The sequence below is a fragment of the Macrotis lagotis genome, chromosome 5 (assembly GCF_037893015.1).
Source record: "Macrotis lagotis isolate mMagLag1 chromosome 5, bilby.v1.9.chrom.fasta, whole genome shotgun sequence".
Classification (NCBI taxonomy): domain Eukaryota; kingdom Metazoa; phylum Chordata; class Mammalia; order Peramelemorphia; family Peramelidae; genus Macrotis; species Macrotis lagotis.
The window spans coordinates 189528765-189548701 of record NC_133662.1 but is presented as its reverse complement, the minus strand read 5'-3'; the positions used below and the strand labels follow the sequence as shown (position 1 = coordinate 189548701).

The 19937-nt window shown below is 33.6% G+C and overlaps 1 pseudogene; it reads right to left on the bottom strand.

Moving 5' to 3' along the window:
• Positions 1 to 17391: 17391 nt before the first annotated feature.
• Positions 17392 to 17652, bottom strand: LOC141489433 (small ribosomal subunit protein bS21m pseudogene; annotated as a pseudogene).
• Positions 17653 to 19937: the final 2285 nt, after the last annotated feature.

Below are 19937 nucleotides of genomic sequence, written 5' to 3'. Positions count from 1 at the left end.
CCTCACTCCAAGGCTGGTGCTTTATCCACTACACCACCTAACCGCCCCTACTTTTTAGTTTTTAATATTTGAAGTCATTCTCTTTTATAGCTTTAATGATTTGAGCATAATGATTTTCTTTTTATCATTTCTTTTATTTGTTTAGTTTAAAAAAAAAATTTCCAAGTACTTGTAGAGATCATTTTGAACATTCAATTTTGTAGCCTTTCTTCTCTTCCTTCTTTTCCCTTCATACTCCCCAAGATGGTAAGCAATATGAAACAGATTATACACATACTATACTGTTAAGCATATTTCCATATTAGTCATGCTATAAAAGAAGAATCAGAAAAAAAAGAGAAAAACCTCAATAAAGGTAAAGTAAAAAATAATTTAAAAGAATAAATAGTATGCTTTGTCTGTTCTCAGACTTCATAGTTCTTTTCCTGGATATAGATGATATTTTCTAATTTAAATCTTTTAGAATTGCCTTTGATGACTGTATTACTGAGAAGAGCTGTCTATCATAGTAAATCACACAATGGTGCTGTTATGTTGTACAATGTTCTGGTTCTGCTCATTTCATTCAACTTCAGTTCGTTTAAGTCTTTCTTTTTAGGTTTTCCTGAAATATGCCAGCTCATCATTTCTTATAGTTTTCAATCTAGTTTTTTCTCTTTTAAAAAAATATTAATTTATTTTCATTCATATGCACATGCATATTTCCAAGTTACAAAATTTCATTCTACCCTCCCTTTCGACCCTCCATCATTCAGGAGGTAATAGTCAGATTATCATTTTACATACATATTTGGTAAATATGTTTACATATTAGTAATTTTTGGCATGAGGAATTAGGATTAAAGGATATATATATATATATATATATATATATATATATGAGATAATTTTTAATAAAGTGTTCAAGTGTTCATCAGGTTAGGAAGGGTTTTTTTTTTCTCATGTTTTATTTTGGATTGTTTTTTCTTCCTCTGGATGGTGATAATATGGCCAGTCAAATACAGTTGTCCTAGCTCTCAACTGTTGAGAGGTTCAATCTAGTTTTGACTTTATCTTTTTAAAATGTTTTCATTTTGAGTTTAAAGCATCTGATGTTTGGGATTATTAATCTTTATTATTATTCTTATTATTATTCTTTGTTGTTGTTGTTGTTGTTGCTGTTGTTCCATGATCTTTGGGAAAATGTGATGACTTCCCTTTTTTTTTTTTTAATGATTTTGATTTCTCTTTTAAGATATAATACCTATTTATTGTGTTATGGTCATTTAAAATTTCTCATGAATTTCTCATCTATGAGGCACATAATTAAACTTCTTGAGAACTAGGCTGCCGTAACATTCTCTTGTGCATAGGAAGAGAATGATATTCACCAAGAGTTTCTTAAGTCTTAACTGAACTTTACCATGCCACAGAAGCCTCTCCACCATAGAAATTCACTCCATCCAAGTTTTTCACACCAAAGACAAACCCTGCTACTCTGGTCCTTTCCTCAGATTGATTAATTTCTCTCAAAACCTCCATTTTAAGGAAAATACCCAGGCCAACCAAGTCTTTGTTCAGAAGACTTACTCATGACTTTCTGGACTTTTTCTTTTACTGGGATTAAGAAGCTCTCTCACCTGATTGCTCACTCTCTTCTACCTCTTATTGTTGTCGTCCACTTTTCAACTTCCTTTTATTTGTCATCTTCCCTCATCAAATTTCAACCCCTTGATATGGAGTTTTTCTTTCTGTTTATGTTTATATTACAAGAGCTTTAATAAATACTTTGAATGGATCTGATTTGACTTTATTGGACTAAGCTGAACAAAGCTCTTTTGCTTGGATTACCCTGTTGGTTGTTTTTTTTTTTTTCCTAAGGTGATAAGAAAATAATGTTAACCTTCTGATCTTTTAATGCCCTGAGCCAGGCAAAGTCATAGGAATGTCTAAGTACCCTTTATGGAAATACTAGGCTATTTGCTCACCACACATACTTCCTCTATGTTGTACTTTAAAGATGAAATAATTGAGACATTTATGTTTTGCCCAAGATCACCCTCTAAGTCAAAGAAAGGAATCTAAGACTAATTGAAATCACCTAGCCTTCCCAGTACTATAGTGTTAAATAATCCACTGAAGCAGCATTGTGGATATCCATGTTATCCTTGAATTTATTCATGCACAAATGTGGCACAGAGGTCCTATCAATATACGTGGGACCCTCCTCTCTTTCTCTGGGCATTTTTGGGGTATGGCACTATGGTGCTTACATATAGTCCATTAGTTATCCTTTGCTCTTGCTATGGGCCTAGTTGTTGAATCTTTTTGATTGTGTCTGACTCTTGGTGATCCCATTTATGCTTTTCTTGGCAAAGATACTGGAGTGGTTTGCCATATCTTACTTCAGCTCATGATACAGATGAGAAATCTGAGGTAAATAGGGTTAAGTGACTTGCTCAAGTTCCCACAGATAATAAATATCTAAGGCTGGATTTGAATTCCTTATCCCAGGTAGGTACAATTGAAATTTTTTTACTGGTTCCACCTTAATCCATCTATAAACTTTGAATGGAACTTGGCTGATTTTTATTAAATTTCAGCCACTTAAAAATTGGATTTTACCATGATTGAAATCATTTGTATAGAACATTGCATTAGCACCTCTTATTTCCATAAATCGGATCAAGATATGGGTAGAAATGATTACCTTTATTATTCAAATCCTCTGGAGAATCCAGAATCTGTGGGAAAATAAGTTGTCCTGTATTGCAGCTGCAGTCAGTATTGTCTGCTGCCAAACCAACATTTTGTGTAGAAGGTAGATGGAAGGCAGGTGGTTCTGTTGGCAGGCAGCATTCTGAATATGCCATTTGGTTCAGGGTGTGTCAGAGAAGGAAAGACTCTCCCAAATCTCTCTCCTGCTTGCATCTGTTCTACAATCATTTCACAATGATATTTCCCTCCAGAGTTTTAAAGTTTAAAGCAATTACTAATCTTATTTTTAAAATTTTATTTGCAAAAGCAAGGACTTAGGGAACATCAAATTGACTGCCAAGCATTCATTAGGCAATCACTCATTAATTCCAGAACGTTCTGGAGTTGTAGGATAGAAATGAGAGGCATCACCTCAGGTGAGTGAGCAAGTAAACTAGTCTAGGACACACAGGCATCCTAAGGCTGGAGGATTTGAGATTCAAATCTATAGTTTCTAGCTATTAGTCAATAGTATCAAGCTTTTCTTTTGAAGCATTAGACTTTATCTTAGGGGCAGCTAGGTGGTACAGTAGACAGAGTACTGGGTTTACAATCAAGAAGACCTGATTTCAAATTTGGCCTCAGACAATTCCAATTTATGTGACCCTGGGCAAGTTACTTATCCCTGTTTGCCTCAGTTCCTTATCTGTAAAATGGACTGCAATAGGAAATGGCAAAACAATACAGTATAGTTGCCAAGAAAATCTCAAATAGGGTCATGAAGAGTTAGACCCAATTGAAAAAAATGACTAAACAATAACACAACAACAAATCAGCATTCACATAGACAGACTAGAATATTTTATGTTAGAAGATGATGTGTAAAGTACTCTAGAATGTCAGACATGGAAGGATACTTTACAATCAAATAGTCCAACTTCACTCATCATTAGTTTGGAGAAAGAAACAAAGGCTCTTAGAATTAAAGATCAAAAAATGGTTTGCTTTTCTGAACTACTACAAATAAAACCTATGAGGGAAATGGTGCATTAGACAAACAAATCCTAAGGGGAACCTCCAGAGACAATATTGAGATAAGGGTATTTATTATTTCCATTTTATAGAGAAAATCTAAAGAGATTAAAAGAACAGTGAATGACTTTCCAAAAAACACTATCATGTCATCAATTAGAACTAAAATTTAGTTAAAATACTAAGACTGGGGTTACAAGGGACTCTATTGCAAAAGAATGGGCTAAACCTTTTTTTGCTTGACTGATGATTACAGAAAATTAAAATCCTATGAAGTAAAATCAAAATTGGTTAATTTAGCATCTTAATCCTTACCAGGCATTATTTGGAAGTCTGATGACAATTTATTTCATTGTTTATTTCAATCACAGTTGACTCTTCATGATCCTATTTGGAATTTTCTTGAGACACCGAAGCGGTTTACCATTTCCTTTTTTTTCAGTTCATCATTTTGTTTTGTTTTGTTTTAAAAAGATGAGGTACTGAGGCAAGCAGGGTTAAGGTACTTTCTGCTTCATAATAGCCAGTAGATGTCTGAGAGTGAATTAGAACTCAGGGAAGGAGTGTTCTATCCAATGCACCATCTTGCTGCTTCTATTTTATTAATAGTAAAATTATCTAAGTTCAGAGAGGAGAGACTGGGAACTGGAAAGCACCCCAGAGTCCACAATCAAGCTAGAGATGAAGTTCCTATTCAGTTCTTACTAGATCTCCAAGGATAGTCGGTTTATGGTAGAGTGATGTATCAGGAACTGGGGAGGTTTTAACTAGGACTTGTATTTGGTAAATGGATCTGAATGGTTACCTCGAATTTATTTCTTTCCTATCCTCTTAACCTGTTCCTTATTGATTTAGGGATAAGGAGCATAGATTTATAACTAGATAAACTATTAGAAACAATCTTGTTCAGTCTTCTTATTTTATAGGTGAAGAAACTCAAGAAAAGAGAGGTTAAGTGACTTGCCCTAGATCGCAAAAAATAGGTGGTGGGTCCCTCTCCTGCGTTCTCTGACTAGAAAGCTAGAAGACAAGAGAAAATTCATTGTAATCAAAAAATTAGATTTAGGAAAAGATTTTAGAGGTATCTAGCCCAGTCCTCTCATTTTATAGATGCTCATTTTAATTAATTTTAATCAATGCTTAGAAAGCCTCATTGATTTTCTCAAGTTCACATAGGCAATAAATGTGGGAGGTGGAATTTGAATCCAGATCTGTTGAATCTAAAACTAGTGGTTTTTCTAATGTATCATTCTACTTTGCTTATTGGTGGGATAATTGAGAAGTTAAGAATACTGGAAGAAGAAAAAGAGTGCATTTACTCATAGTTCCTACTACTTTAAGCTCTGTGTTTAGCTGGAGTAACTAATGCAACTTACCTTTGCATTTCAATACATAAGCTTTTCAAAACATATGCAGATATATATTGGGTATAATCTCTTGGTTTCACCCTAGTCTTTTTGCCTCAATAATATTTTTTCCTATAAGTGAGCTAGTCCTTATCCATCCATCTTATAAAGTTATTCTCTTCATTATATTATAACAGCAATCCATTTGCAAGTCTTGGGACTTCATAGTATTTGAGTGAGAAAATACTTTTTCAAAAATGGAACTTAACCCAAACCCAGTACTGCCTCCTTAATTCAAGGTATCTCTCAAGTGACAATATCTAAAATAGTCATGTTGGAATTCTTCAGAATGTATGTAGATCCATGGGACATAGGACATGATTTGACTGTGCTTCTCAGAAATTTTTTTCTGGATGCAATAATTAAAGGACAGTCTTATTTCAGGTCCATAATTTGGTGGTACTGAAATAATTAAGAATATTAGAGACTGATGATTCAAATGACTTTGGTTGTAGTGGTTAGCTGATGAAAAACAAATACATTGTAAAATAAAGCCAAAAAATGCTTTTCAGAAGAGCCCATCATTAGGTGATGTTTGGAACTGAAGAACATGAAATTTGGGGGGGAGGGTGGCAAGGTAAGAACACATAGTGAAGTTTGTTATGAAACTGGATAAAAGAAATCATATTTTGTAAAACATCACAGAAATAGCTGGAAAAAGAAAATACTCAATATTTTTATGTCAGATACTGGTCTAAAAGTCAGGACTTTTAGCACTCTTCCTTCTTAAGTGATTGAATAATCTTTCTTCCCAATTCTCAAATAGTACAGAGCTGTATATAAATGAGGACCAAAATGGATTTTCTCCAGAAAGTCATTGAATTTTATTAAGAACCCAAAGTTATGACGTATTTAAAATTACAAGCACGAAATTAGGAAAATGCTTTCTAGAATAGAATTTGTGTTTATACTAAAACCAACAAAAATGAACATATCGTGGATTTAGAAATGTATGTTCTAAAATATAGAACATACAACAATAAATGCAACCAGGGTAGCTGAGTGCTCTTACTATGAGACTGGACCTACACTTTAAAAACTATTTTCCAAATGGGTTATGGCAGATGTAATTAAGCAATTTTCCATTTATTGTGGGAAAAGAGGAAATAAAATACAATAAGAAAGGTCTGTTGTTCAGTTGGGTCTGACTCTTCATGATCCCATTTGGAATTTTCTTGGCAAAACTACTAGAATTTTGCCATTTCCTTCTTCAGCTCATTTTACAGATGCAGAAACTGAGGCAAATCAGGTTAAGTGACTTAACTAGGCACACAAAACTAAAAGTGTCTTAGACTAGATTTGAACTAAGATCTACCTCAATCTAGGTCCTGCTCTCTTAGCTACTGTGCTAAATTAATTGACTGAAAGACATAGGCACCTGCAAACTGATTTCTCACAGTATTATATTATATATTGAGAAGGGTTATGTCTTTTATTAATTAGTAGTTTTCTTTTGATATTTCATTAAAATATTATATTGTTAGTGAGGGACAAGTTAGAATTCAATTAAATAAAAAACAATTTTTCTATGCCTCATCAGTATTAGACAAAATGATTTCTGAGATCCCTTTTATCACTAAATCTAAAGCATACAATGTCTGCCTAGGTACTAGAGACACAAGAGAAAAAGGAGATAGCCCTTCACTAAAGGAGGTTGCCTTCTTTTGGGAGTCCAGGGTGAGGAACATCTAAGGAATCTATCTTCTTAGTTGAAAAACCTTGAAAGTTTGAGGTTTGGCTTCCAGGGGCAAAGTCAAGGTGATGGTGTGAAGCTATGAAGCTTCTAGTTTTTTTCCCCAAAACATCTTTAGGTTTTTTTTTAAGGTATTTTTTTGCAAGGTAAATGGAGCTGAGTGACTTGCCCAAGGCCACACAGCTAGGTAATTATTAAATGACTGAGGATTTGAACTCAAGATACTCCTGACTCCAGGGCCAGTGCTCTATCTATTGCGCCACCTAGCCATCCCTCCCAAAACATCTTTAAATGAAGCCTCTAAACAGACCCTAAAGAGACAGAATCCACAAAAAACCAGAGTGAAACAAATTATTAACTCAAAATATTGTGGAGGAACTCCAGTAAATTTCTGTCTCATGTAAGTAAAACGGGAGTATATAGCCCAGTGAAGGTGGGAGACTCTTAGCCACAGAGCAGCTCAAGTCCTGGCTCAGCAAGCCAACAGCAAGGTCCCAACCCCAGTTTGGAGGACAAAATCTGAGCCCTAGGATTGCTGGGGCAAAAGAAGCGACTGGATTAGTTTACCCTGAAAAGAGGGAACAAACTGCTAGCACTTGAAACACCATTGGTAAGTGGTAAGTCAGATAGACCCTAGTCCTCAGCTAAAAAACAATTTGGGACTATGCTCTCTCTGCCCTAGGAATAGAGTTCAACTATCAAAATGAGCAGAAATCCCATAAAAAGTATGAACCACAAAAAGCTACTAAAAACAATTACTGGAAGCCTTTAAAGTCTTTAAAGGGATTTTTAAATTGGTCTCAAAAACAAGAAGCTCTTGGAAGAGCTCAAAAAGTATTTTAAAAACAAGAAGAGAGGGAGAAGAAAAAATATAGAAAAGAAAAAGCAGAATTATGAAAAAATGACTGAAGAAAACAATACTTTTCAAAGTAAAATTGGTCAAATGGAAAAAGAAATCATCTTTAAAAATAAAAATGAAAGTGAAATATGACTCAACAAAAAATAAAATTGTCCAACTGGAAGAAGAATATAACTCATCTTAAGTAAAATTACTCAACTAGAAAAGGAAGCACAATAGACAACTGAAGAAAATAAAACCCTAAAAATTAGAATTGGACACATGGAAGCTAATGACTATGATACACAGAGATTCTTTAAAATATAAAACCAAAAGGCTGAAAAAAAGAAGAAAATCTAAAATACCTCTTGGGGAAAAACAACCAATCTGGAAATTAGATCAAAGAGAGAGAATTTATCTGTTATTGGTTTACCTGAAAGCCCTGATTAGGAAAAAAAGCCTGGGAAATATCATTCAGGAAATTATCATGGAAAACTGCCCTAATATCCTAAAAGAAGAAGATGAAATAGGCCTTGAAAGAATCTATCAATTATCCTCAGTAAGAGATCCAAAAATAAAACCCCCAAGGAATATTGCAGCCAAATTTTAGAATTCTCAACTAAAGGAGAAAATACTGAAAATGGACAAAAAAAGCAATTTAAACACTAGGGAGACACAGTCAGAATTATACAGGACTTACCATCTTCAACATTAAAGGATTGGAGGACCTAGACATATGATGTTCTAGAGGAAAGAAGACAAAAGAACTTGGATTACAACCAAGGATCAACGACCCTGCAACATTCAGCATATTATTTCAGGGGAAAAGATGGATTTTCAAAGAAATAGAGGACTTTTAAATTTACCTAATAAAAGACCAGAATCGAACAGAAAATTTGATCTTCAAATACAATACTAAAGAGATGCATTAAAAAAGTAAATGGAAAGAAAAAAATGTCAGAACTAAATGGGAAGACAATACTCATAACTCTTTGAGAAGTGTATTTTCCTTTGGACAGTTGAAAAGAACATAATTAGAGAGTGGTATTGGTACAGCTGGAGGGAGTTACTCAAACATATAAATTGATTATGATTGATATTTTTATGAGACATGTATTTCTATCAGGAAAGTTGAAAGGAATAGAGTTTGACAGAATGTGCAGATAAGACTGGCATAAAACAATTAAGACTTGGAAAAAAAGATTATATTAGAAGAAGAAAGTGAAAGCATTAGAGAATAATGAAGAGGCATAAAGGACCTCTTATAAAGTAGAGTGAAAGTAGGGAGATTGTAAACACTGAGTAAATCTTACTCTCTACAGATTCAGTTCAAAGAGGGAATGATATACATTCCCAATTGGGTTTTAGAAATTTATCCTGCCCTACAGGGAAGTTGGAGGGAACAGATAAAAGAAACAGTGTAAGGCAGGCAATAGTCAAAAGCAAAACTTTGGTGAGGAAGGATAAGTGGAAAGAAGAAAGAAAAGTACAAATTAGGGAAAGATAGAATGGAGGGAGAGAAAAAGGTTTTGCACAAATATAACCAATGCAACCAAGATTAGAAGTAATGTAAAAATCTGGGAAACAATTTTCACAATTAATATTTCTGTAAAAAATGATGAGATTTTTGAAAAGCCTGGAAAGACTTAATTGAACTGATGCTAAGTGAAGTGACTAGAACAGGAGAATACTGTACACATTAATAGAAATTTTATGAAATGATCACTATGATGGGCATAGTCTCAGGAATTCTGTGATCTAGGACAATCCTGAGAGACATGTTATGAAAAATGCCATCCACTACCAGAGAAATGCAGAACAAAGCATCTTAGATTCACTTTTAAACACTTATTTTATGCTATTTCTTTCTCTTTCATGATCTTTTCCTCTCCTTAGTTCTAATTCTTCTTTCACAACATGCCTAATATGAAAATATATAAAACAAGATTGTACATGTGCAGTCTATATTAGATTGTTCACTGCTATGGTGGGGAGAGGGGAAGTGGGTGGAAGAAAAATATGGAATTCAAAAGCTTGCAAAAGGTTGAATATCGAAAACTATCTTTGCATGCAATTGGAAAAAATATTTATAGAAAAAAAGCTATTATTCTACGAGTAATTCTCCAATCGATAAATTGTCAAAAGATATGAATTGCAGTTTTCAGATGATCTTCAGATGAAGAAATTAAAGCTTTCTATAGTTATATGAAAATGTGCTCCATGTAATTTTTGATTAGAGAAATGCAAATTAAAACAACCTTGAGGAATCACCTCATACCTATCAGATTGGCTTAATGACAAAAAAAGGAAAATCATCAATGTTGGAGAGGATGTGGGAAACATGGGACACTAATGCATTGTTGGTGGAGTTGTGAACTTATCCAATCATTCTGGAGAGCAGTTTGAAACTATGTCTAAAGGGCAATAAATCTGTGCATACCTTTTGTTCAAGCAATACCACTACTAGGTCAATATCTCAAAGAGATCACAAAAAAGGTAAAAAGACCCTCATTTGTACAAAAACATTTATAGCAGCTATTTTTGTGGTAGTAAAGAATTGGAAATTGAGGAAATTCTCATCAATTGGGGAATGGTTAAACAAGTTATGGAATATGAATGCTATGGAATACTATACTATTATTCTGTAAGAAATGTTGAATGGTTGGACTTTAGAAAAATCTGAAAAGACTTACATGAACTGATGTGATTAGAACTTGGAGAACATTGTATATATTAACAGCAACATTCTGAGATAATCAAATATGATGGCCACAATCCCTTTCAGCAGTTAAGTGATCAAGGACACTTCTGAGAGACTTGTTATGGAAAATGCCATCCTCATTCAGAGAAAAAATCTATGGATTCTAAATGTAGAGCAAAGCAAACTATTTTCACTTTTTAAAAGTTCTTTTATGTTTTTCTTTTTCCATGGTTTTCCTTTTTGTTCTAGTTTTTTCACAGCTTAACTAATATAGACATACATTAAGCTTGATTTTACATGTATAAGATTGCTTGCTGCCATGGAAAGGGTGGTGGAAAAATGTGGAACTTAAAAGCTTGCTAAAGAACAAATGTTGAAAAATATCTTTACATGTAATTGGAAAAAATAAAAAAATAAAGAAGACAGGAAAAATAGTTTGAAGTCATTGAATTTAATTAAGAATAGCAAAGGTATGAATGAAAGTGTCAGGGCCTACTTTAGGAAGAAACACTCTAAGTCTAAATATTCCTTAAAGGAGGAAAGAAAAATGGAAAGATAACTTTTTTATCCCCCCTACTTCAATATATTTAGTTTCTCAGAGATCAATGAGGTATAGCAATTGACTTATTAGTCTTGGTTGGTTTATTGATTTATATTCCATGTAGATATATTTATGGAAAGAAACAACTGGGTCTTTGAGTCTAAATATGGAGAATTGAGATTATGACTGTAAAAGCATCTTAAAAATCACTATATGAAGATGAGTGGATATTGTTAATACTAGTTACCTTGAGAACCATTATGAAAATGTTGATGAAAATATATATCAAGTCTTAGAATATCAGTAACAAGAACAACATGGTTCTGGGAAATTGGCCTGGGTCACAGAGTAAGGAAGTGTCTGTGGCAGGATTTGGATTCAGATCTTCCTGATTTCGAGTATAGTGCTCTGTCCACTGAGCAATCTAGATGAACTTTGAAGTCCTTTCAGACTCTTAAACTTGTGATTTTGGAGTCATGATAGGCTCTATTCTTTTTTTAACTTTTCTTAACTTTTGACAAGTCTTTTCATTTCTGATCCTCCATTTCTTCATCTATGTTAGATAGCCGGAGGAGGGAGAAGTTTCTCTCCTCCATCTATAAATGCTACATTATGCTACATTCCTAATTATAGATTCTAGTTTTGGTTCTTCTCCCCTACCATAATGGGGTGATATATTTTTCCTTTGAGAAAATAAATCACATGCTTTCCAAATGCTGCTCTTTTTGCTTTAACAAACTGGACTTATGTACAATGTTTCAGTTGTTTGGGACTGTATCTCAATAAGATCAAGATTTGAATACTAAAGATCTTAAGATAATAGAAAAGAAGAAGCAAAGTTCCAGCTACCAAACATTGGAGAGTTCATAGTTCTCACAGATCCAGAATACAGATGTGGGTATTGTTGGAAGGATCTCCACAGATGTGAAGACTTAGCAGTCAAGTGTTCCTGTAGTTTATCATTTCCAGTAATCTTGGCAGTCACAAGAGTCTAAATTATTAGCCTCAGAAGACTATTTAGGACTATGAACCAGTGTTTTGAATACTATCACTGCAGATGTGTAATACTATTCAAGGGGAGTGAAAGTTTGTTTTTTTTTTTTTAAATCAGTACAAACACAACAGGGAGAAAGAAGGAAAGGAAATGTAACTATTCATTTCCAAATATTTATAAGAGATGTGTGTGTGTATAGACTAGTTATACATTATAGGACAGATTTTCTCATAGTAGTGTGGAAGTTCTATGCTAGGTCATATAGACTCTTTCCTAATTCCACCTGTAAATCACTACTGAACTACCAGATGTAAGACCATGACTTAATATTCTGCCTATAGTAGGCCCCGTTTTTAAACAAAGAAAAAAACTTTAATTTTTGAGCCACTTTTTTTTGGAAACAATTTTTAAATGACTGACCTTATGGGAATGCAAATTAGGTGGCTGCTTGTAGAGTGTTATTTGAGTGCTATGGCCTCCAATATTCCTCTCACACTTTCATAGAGAGCCAAACAAAGCCGTTCAATTTCACATCGATTTATTAAGCAACTGCTCCAAATTAGGTTCTGGGAATGCAGAGATAGCTCAAACTAAAGCTCAATCAAAACAATTGCTTCCCTCAAGGAGTTTACTTTCAGTCAGTTAAGGCAATAAAGCTTAACATGTTATCCTTCTACTGACTTTTAAATGAGAACTTGAAGATAAAATGTCCTTTGACACTTTATCATTTTAAATTTCCTTTTAAGTAGTGAGTCTAGATTGCAAATACCCTTTGATCCAGAAATACTACTTCTAGGTCTTTATCCCAGACATAAAAAAAGGGAAAGGAACTTATTTGCACAAAAATCTTCACAGGAGCTCTTTTTTTGGGGTGGTTAATAATTGGGAATTGAAGGAATATCCACCAGTTGGGTATTTGCTAAATAACCTGTGGTATATGTTTATGATGGGATATTGCTGTGGTATAAGAAATGATAAGATTACAGAAACCTCTGGAAAGACTTACATGAACTAATGCAAATCAAAGTGAATAGAGCCAGGAGTATGTTGTAAACAGTTTATAGCAATATTATATGATGAAGAACTATGAATGGCAGCTATTCTCAGCAATGATCCAAGGTAATCCCAAAAGATTCATGTTGAAGCAAACTATCCATCTCCAGAGAATAAACTGATATTGTTTAAATGCAAACATGCTATTTTTCACTTTATTCTTTTTATTCAAGTCTCAATGTGGATATATTTTTATATGAGATATATGTTTTTATATATATACATATATGATATATATATATACACATATATATATATATTTGTGTGTGTGTGTGTGTGTGTGTGTGTGTGTGTGTATAAAACCTATATCTGATTGTTCACTGTTTCGGAGAGAGGAGAAGGGATGAAGAGATAGAATTTGTAACAAAGTTTAAAAAAATGCTAAAACCTGTTTTCCCATTTAATTAGAGAAATAAAATATATTAAATTTTTAGACATCAAACCTTTCAACATACAAAGAATAAGAAATTATATAGGGAAAGTATAAGAATTGTAGAAGCAACTGTGAAAGAAATTGCATCTTTATCATTTGGAAATCAATCAAAAAAGTATATATCAAAAACCTTCTATATACTAAGCATTGTACTAAAACACTGAAGTTATAAAGAAAAACACGGAACAGTTCTTACCTTGGAGAGTCTGATTTTAGTATAGAGATTATCCATCCATCCATCCATCCATCCATCCATCCATCCATCCATCTGTCCGTCCGTCTGTTCGTCTGTCCGTCCGTCCATCCGTCCATCCATCCATCCATCCATCCATCCATCCATCCATCCATCCATCCATCCATCTACATATCTGTCTGTCTGTCTGTCTGTCTATCTATCTATCTATCAATCTATCTGTATTACTATATATATATATATATATATTGATATTGATATATGATATGTGTGTATAAGAATTTTGAGGGGGAAGTATACTGAGAGTATCAGGAAAGACTTCATGTAGAGGATGGTGCTTAATCTAAATTTTGTATAAAACCTAGGCTTCTCTGAGATGGAAGTGAGAAGAGAATGAATTTAAGGCATAGCTGAAAACTTAAGTAAAGGCATGGAAATGAAAGATGAAACATTGTATGTATATATAAGAATTATACATAAAAAGTCTACTTCCTTCTAAGTGGTTACTTTTTTAATTAAAGATTTTATTTATTTTGAGTTTTACAATTTTCCCCCCAATCTTACTTCCCTCTGCTCACCGCCCCACAGAAAGCAATTTGTCAGTCTTTACTTTGTTTCCATGTTGTACATTGATCCAAATTGAGTGAGATGAGAGAGAAATCATATCCTTCAGGAAGAAACAAAATGTAGAAGAGATAACAAGATCAGACAATAAGATATCAGTTTTTTTTTCCTAAAGGAAATAGTCCTTGAACTTTGTTTGAACTCCACGGTTCTTTATCTGGATACAGAGGGTTTTCTCCATTGCAGACAGCTCAAAATTGTCCCCGATTGTTACACTGATGGAATGAGCAAGTCTATAGAGGGTGATCATCACCCCCATGTTGCTGTTAGGGTGTACAGTGTTTTTCTGGTTCTGCTCATCTTACTCAGCATCAGTTCATGCAAATCCCTCCAGGCTTCCCTGAATTCTTATCCCTACTGGTTTCTTTTTCTTTTCTTTTTCTTTTCTTTTTTTTCCCTACTGGTTTCTAATAGAACAATAGTGTTCTATGACATACATATACCACAATTTGCTAAGCCATTCCACAATTGAAGGACATTTACTTGATTTCCAATTCTTTGCCACCACAAACAGGGCTGCTATGAATATTTTTGTACAAGTGATTTTTTTACCATCTTTCATCATTTCTTCAGAGTATAGACCCAGTAGTGGTATTGCTGAATCAAAGGGTGTGCACATTTTTTGTTGCCCTTTGGCCATAGTTCCAAATTTCTCTCCAGAAAGTTTGGATGAGTTCACAGCTCCACCAACAGTGTAATAGTGTCCCAGATTTCCCACAACCCTTCCAACAATGATCATTATCCTTTCTGGTCATATTGGCCAGTCTAAGAGATGTGAGGTGGTACCTCAGAGAAGCTTTAATTTGCATTTCTCTAATAATTAATGATTTAGAGCAATTTTTCATATGACTAAGGATTGCTTTGATATCCTCATCTGTAAATTACCTTTGAATATCCTTTGACCATTTGCCAACTAGGGAATGGCTTTTTTTTTTTAAAAAATATGACAGTTCTCTGTATATTTTAGAAATGAGTCCTTTCTCAGAATCATTAGTTGTAAAGATTGTTTCCCAGTTTACTACATTTCTTTTGATCTTGGTTACAGTGATTTTGTCTGTGCAAAAAGCTTTTTAATTTAATATAATTGAAATCATCTAGTTTGTTTTTGGTGATGTTCTTCATCTCTTTCTTAATCATAAACTGCTCCCCTTTCCATAGATCTGACAGGTAAACTAGTCCTTGATCTTCTAATTTGCTTATAGTATTGATTTTTTATGTCTAAATCCTGTATCCATTTGGATCTTATCCTCATAAAGGTTATGAGGTGTTGGGTTAATCTAAGTTTCTTCCATACTAACTTCCAATTTTTACAACAGTTTTTATCAGAGAGTTTATAATCCCAATAGCTGGACTCTTTGGGTTTATCAAACAGCAGATTATTATAATAGTTTCCTGCTATTGCACCTAGTGTATTCCACTGGTCCACCACTCTATTTCTTAGCCAATACCAGACAATTTTGATGACTGATGCTTTATAATATAATTTTAGATCAGGTGGGGCTAAGCCCTTTTCTTTTGCACTTTTTTCATTAACTACCTGGAAATTCTTGACTTTTTATTTCTCCATATGAATTTACTTACAACTTTTTCTAATTCATTAAAGTATTATTTTGGAATTTTGATTGGTAGGGCACTAAACAGATGTTTAGTTTTGGTAGAATTGTCATTTTTATTATATTAGCTCTACCTATCCATGAGCAGTTGATATTTGTCCAGTTATTTAAATCTGATTTAATTTGTGTGAGAAGTGTTTTATAATTGTTTTCAAAAAGATTCTGAGTCTGTCTTGGCAAATAGACTTCCAGGTATTTTATATTGTCTAAGGTTACTTTGAATGGGATTTCTCTTTCTAGCTCTTCCTGCTGTATCTTGCTAGTCATATATAGAAAAGTTAAGGATTTATGAGGGTTTATTTTATATCCTGCAAATTTGCTAATTGTTTTAGTAGCTTTTTGGATGATTTCTTGGGATTCTCTAGATAGACCATCATGTCATCTGCAAAGAGTGAGAGTTTTGTCTCTTCCTTCTCAATTCTAATTCCTTCAATTTTTTTCTTCTTAATTGCTGAAGCTAATATTTTTAATACAATATTGTATAGTACTGGTGATAGTGGGTACCCTTGTTTCACCCCTGATCTTATTGGAATGCCTCTAGCCTCTCCCCATTGAATATAATGCTTGTTGATGGTTTCAGAAAGATACTGCTAATTATTCTAAGGAACAGTCCATTTATTCCTACACTCTCTAGTATTTTTAGTAGGAATGGGTGCTGTATTTTGTGAAAAGCTTTTTCAACATCTATTGATATGATCATATAATTTTTGATAGGTTTGTAGTTGATATAATTTATTATACTAACAGTTTTCCTAATATTGAACCAACCCTGCATTCCTGGGATAAATCCTACTTGATCATAATGTATTAACCTAGTGATAACTTGTTGTAATCATTTTGCTAAGATTTTATTTCAGATTTTTGCATCTGTATTTGTCAGGGAGATAGCTCTATAATTTTTTTTTCTCTGTTTTAACTCTTCCTGGTTTAGGTATCAGCACCATATTAATTTCATAGAAAGAGCTAGGCAGAGTTCCATCTTCCCCTATATATTCCCAAAACATATAGAATTGGAAGCAATTGTTCCTTAAATGTTTGGTAGAATTCACTTGTGAATCCATTTGGCCCTGGAGATTTTTTCTTATGGAGTTCAATGATGGCTTGTTGAATTTCTTTTTTTTTTTTTTTTGAGATAAGGTTGTTTAGGTATTTAATCTCTTCATTTTACCTGGGCAATATATATATAATATATATATATATATTATATATATGTATTATTTTCCATTCATTTATTTTTGAAGTCTTTGCCCCCCTCCCAAGTTCTTCATAATGGCAAAAAGAGTTTTCCATTCATTAAGGAGACATGGCAGCAAGGAGGAACATTTAAAGATATCACTCACCAGAAAGGGGGGGATGTAAATGTGTGTGAATACCTACTATACGTGCATGTATGTGTGTTGTGTGTACATACGCACATATATATATATATATATGTATATATATATATGTAATGAAAAGTTGGTAATAGCAAATAAGGTTGGGAAAAAAGAGAAGCAAATGCCACACTTTTTTAGGTTCTTAGGAGAAATCTGAAGAGCTACAACTATTGCCTATTAGGGAATTTTCACCCTGGATTTCTTCATCCCCGCTGGCCTTAGAAGCCTTGCCATGGATCTGTTTGGTTCTTGCGCATCAAGAAGTTGATTTTTTGTGACATTTCCATGTTCCATGTATGACAAGTCTCATAGCTCTCCCTCTGTCTCCGGCAACATGGTTCCTAATAGTATCTTTGCCTCTTGATGTCATCAATGAGGCGATCCACAGTAAGAATTCTGTGCAGGGTCCTGTAGGCACCTTCCACATTCCCCTCCTGTACCATTACAGTCCTGGCAATGAACTTCAGGTGATTTTCCATAATGTTGGACAAAGTTGTCCTTATAAGGAAAGGAGTTCTGGGCTACAGCTGCAGAAGGGTGGGTGAGTGGTGCAGGGGCAGGGAGGAGAGGCCTGCCAGCTCTGGCCTGTGTCACGACCAGAAACGGAAATACCACAACTTATATTTTTGTAAATATTCATCCATTTCACTTAGATTATCAAATTTATTGGCATATAGTTGGACAAAATAATTTCAAGTTATTAATTTAATTTCCTCCTCATTGGTGGTGATTTCACCTTTTCATTTATGATGCTAGCAATTTGGTTTTCTTCTTTCTTTTTTTAAATCAAATTGACCAAAGGTTATCAATTTTATTGGCTTTTTCATAAAACCAACTTTGAGTTTTATTTATTAATTCAGTTTTTTTTGCTTTCAATTTTATTAATTTCTCCTTTATTTTTAGAATTTCTAATTTGGTATTTAATTGGGGATTTTTAATTTTTTCTTTCTCTATTTTTTAGTTGCATATTAAGTTCATTGATTTCCTCTTTCTCTAATTTATCCATGTAATCATTTAAAGATATAATAGATCCCCTGAGAGCTGCTTTGAGTGAATCTCATAGGTTTTGGTATGTTGTTTCATTATTGTTGTTATCTAGGATAAAATGATTAATTCTTTCTATAATTTATTTTTTGGTCCACTCATTCTTTTTTTTTTTTTAGATTTTTCAAGGCAATGGGGTTAAGTGGCTTGCCCAGGGCCATGCCGCTAGCTAATTATTAAGTGTCTGAGGCCGGATTTGAACTCAGGTATTCCTGATTCCAAGGCCTATGTTCTATCCACTGTACCACCTAGCCACCCCTCCACTCATATTTAAAGTGAGTTTATTCAGTTTCCATTGGGTTTTGGGTCTATATCTCCTTGGCCCAGTATTGCATATGACTTTTATTGCATTGTGATCTGAGAAACATATTCACTATTTTTGCCTTTCTGTAGTTGATCATTAGGTTTTTAATGTCCTTAGTACATGGTCAATTTTTGTATAAGTTCCATGTACTACAGAGAAAAAAGTATATGCCTTTCTATTCCCATTCAATTTCCTCCATAAGTCTACCATATCTAGTTTTTTCTAACAATCTATTTACCTCCTTAACTTCTTTCTTCTTTATTTTATGATTCGATTTATCTAAATCTGAGAGTGGGAGGTTGAGGTCTCCCACTAGTAGAGTTTTGCTGTGTATGTCTTCCTGTAGTTCTTTCAGCTTCTCCTCTAAGAATTTGGATGCTATCCCATTGGGTGATATATATATATATATATATATATATATATATATATATATATATATATATATATTTAGTATTGAAATAACTTTATTGTCTATGGTACCTTTTAGGAGGATAAAGTTTCCTTCCTTATCTCTTTTAACTAAGTGCTTAATTTTTTTAAAAAAATTTGACCTTTTCAACAATCCTAGGAAGTAAGTGCTATTTTTATTCAGACAGAGGTTATGTGACTTATTCAGGTTCACATAGGTAATAAGTGTCTGAGGCTTGATTTGAATTGAATATTCTGATTCTAAGCTCAGCATTGTATGTATTGTGTAATGTAACTGCTTCTAGAAAAGAAACAAGAACTGTGTAGGCCAGTATGACTGGAAGATAACCTTTCTTCTCTTTCTCTCTCTCTCTCTCTCTCTCTCTTCATATATATATATATATATATATATATATATATATATATATATAAACATACATACATAGATGAAACATATTATATATATTAATTAAGATGTAATTGGTAACAGCAGAGAAAGCTATTTCAACGGAGTGGTGGGATAAGTAGCTACATTGCTGGGGCTGCAGAGGACAGTGAGATGAGAGGTGGCATTCCTGAGTGTATAGAAAGCTTCTTCAAATAATTTGCTTGATAAAGGTAGAAGAGTTATAAAATGATAGTGAGCAAGGATGGTGAGATCTTTTGAGGAGTTTTTTGAGGATGGAGAAAATTGGTAGTTTTTGTAGGTAGCAGAGAATCAATCAGATGATAGGGAAAATGTGAGGATAAGAAAAGAAAGAAGGAAAAAAGAGAGAAAGAGGGAGGGAGAGAAAGATAACTTTTCATGTGAGGGATTAAATAAACTTAATCTATGTCATTTTATCTCCTATAATATTTTTGATTTGCCTTTCCTCTCTGAAACAGAATTTTAGTTATTATGGATTATTTCTTCCTCTTTATTACTTTCAAGGTTTGGAATTTAGGCTTTATTTTGTCCCACCCCCACCCCACCCAGCAATCTACACAAGCAGCTGGCTCTTGGAAACA